The sequence below is a fragment of the Nannospalax galili genome, unplaced genomic scaffold, assembly GCF_000622305.1.
Source record: "Nannospalax galili isolate Female #2095 unplaced genomic scaffold, S.galili_v1.0 scaffold586, whole genome shotgun sequence".
NCBI classification, from domain to species: domain Eukaryota; kingdom Metazoa; phylum Chordata; class Mammalia; order Rodentia; family Spalacidae; genus Nannospalax; species Nannospalax galili.
The window spans coordinates 511,055-513,726 of NW_008355363.1; positions in this window are offsets into that span (position 1 = coordinate 511,055).

Consider the following 2,672-nt stretch of genomic DNA (forward strand, 5'->3'; position numbering starts at 1 on the left):
TTCTGCTTTCAAGGTTCTTAAAATATGGTGATCAAGACAAAAAAATCACAGTAGTTAAGGTGATATATAATGATCCATACAAAATCGTAGCTAGATTGCTGGGGTCAGAAGATGTTTATAATTTTATAGATTAATGGGAGGCAGAGAAAAGGAGAGGAAATGAAGGAGAGTTGAGGACAGGGAAGTAGATTAGCATTGTGATTACATTTTATTTTTTGAGAATTTCGTACATGAGTACTGTATTTGCATTATTTATTTTGAACCCTCCCAATTCCTTTCCAAGAACTCCTACTCTTTCTCAATTTCTTCCCCTTTTCTTTGATTATTATTGTTACATATGTAACACACACATAATACACTGAGTTCATTTAGTGGTGCTCAGGTGTATATGTGTTTAGGGCTGCTCACTTGGGATTAGATGACTCTCAGGGCACTAGTACCTGGAGAAAACTAATTGTCCCTCAGAATTCATTGTTTACTTGTAGCTTTTCATTCTGAGGTGGGACCCACTGAAATTTACCCCATATACCTTGGCATGTCAACTGTCTTTTGTCAGTAGGTAGAATTTCTAAGATAGAACTTCTACTATATTATGAAATTTCATTGGTGTTTCTTTCTTACTACTTCTAGAATTTATGAACTAGCACCAAGTATCTTATCCAGCTGGCTCTTAAAATTTTCCACCCCTTCTTCTGTGATATTCCCTGAGCCTTAGGTATAAAAGATGCATTGTAGATGCTTAATTATACTTAGGACTGGTAACTTCATAGTCAAATATTTTCTGTGTTTGGACCAGTTGTGGAATTTTGTAATAGTTTCCATCTGTTGCAAAGAGAAGGTTCTTTGAGGAGTGGTGAAAGGTACACTTGTCTGTAAATATAAAGATAGGTGTTTAGAATAAGAAGACATTTGGGGGCTGGAGAGCTATGTCAGCAGTTAAGAGCTCTGGCTGATTTTGCAGAGGACATGGGTTCAAATCCCAGCACCCACATGCTGGCTGACAACCATCTGTAATTCCAGTCCCAAGGGATCTAACACCCTCTTCTGACTTCCACAGGCATTGCATGACATGGGTGCTCTTACATGCATGCAGACAATACATTCATATACATAAAATAAAATAAAAATAAAATAATTTTAAAACAAAATTATTTTAGTTTGTGAAAGTGACAGAGTTAGATTTTCTCTAAGGTCCATGCCATCTCCAGCCATGTGTATTTGGATATTCATAGAGAGAGTACCACACATGAGTTCCCTCTCATTGAGCATTCTTTAAGTTCAATTAGAAAACTTTTGATTACCACCAAGATAAAAGTTTCAATACTGTACCAATAGAAACAATTGGCTGGACTGATCATTGTTGTGGATTGCAGGCTTTACAGCTGGGTATGACCTTTGATTTTTTCTTCCTTTGAAGCTTACATATTACCTTTTGATCCTAGGAGAGTTAATCTTCAAGGAGGAGGTTTCCAGGTCACTTCTAGCTCAATTATTTTAAGTCCTGCATCTGAAGTATGTCATACCTGCAGTAATAGGGTCTTAACTTCAAGTTCTGGGTGGAAATTAAGGGTTGTGGCCAAATCCTCTTTTATTTTGGGAGTCTCTTGCATTTCCCTGACCAAGATGTAGAAGGGACATTTCTCTTACCCGGAACTGTAATCTTTGTTATATAGCCTTCAGCTATGTATATGCATTCATATTTATATTTTGTGTGCATTTTTAATAGGCTTATTAAATATTACATTTCCCTTTGACTTCCCACACCATCTATACATTATTTCTCTTTCCTCTTTATCCCCTGTCTCACCTTCCCTCATCCTTCCCCACTTAAAATACCCCCAAATTAAATTATTTCCTCATTGATGACATCACACCTATGTCCTACTGTACCCCTCTCAATCTCTCTTCTTCTCCCTCACCATGGTTCCTTTCTATTTTCCTGGTTCCTGTAGTTACATACGTATATGTACTCACATGTAGAGCTATGATCCACAAATGAGAGAGAACATATGTCATTTGTTTTTCTGACATGTATAGAAGAAATCTGCTATCCTTCAGAAAAATGTACTACAAATGTAGCAAAGACCTCAATGTGAGACATGAAATGCTGAAACTGTTCGACGAAATAATAGGAGGTACCCACAAGATACAGGTGCAGAGAAACATTTCCCAAGTTGGCCTTCAGTAGCTCAGGAATTTAAATTCCAACCATTTCCAAGTGAAACCTCATTAAAATAAAAAGCTTCCATAGAGCAAAGCAAACAGCCAACTGAATGAAGAGGAGACCCACAGAGTTAGAGAGGAACTTTGCCAGCTATACATCTGTTAAAGGATTAATTTGCAGAATGTACAAAGAACTAAAAAAAAATCAAAGCTATCAATAAAAATACACATTAAAAATGGGCTACATATCGGAACAGAGAATTCTCAAAAGAGGAAATAAAAAATGGCCAAGGATTTTTGCATCTATGTTCATAAAGGATATAGGTCTATAGTTTTCTTTTTTGGTTGTGTCTTTACTCGGTTTGGGTATTAGAGTGATGCTAGCTTCATAGAAGGAATTTGGGAGTTCTCCCTCTGTTTCTATTGTTTTGAATAATTTAATTAGTATTGGTTGGATGTTTTCTTTAAATGTCTGGTAGAATTCTGCTGTAAATCCATCTGGGCCTGGG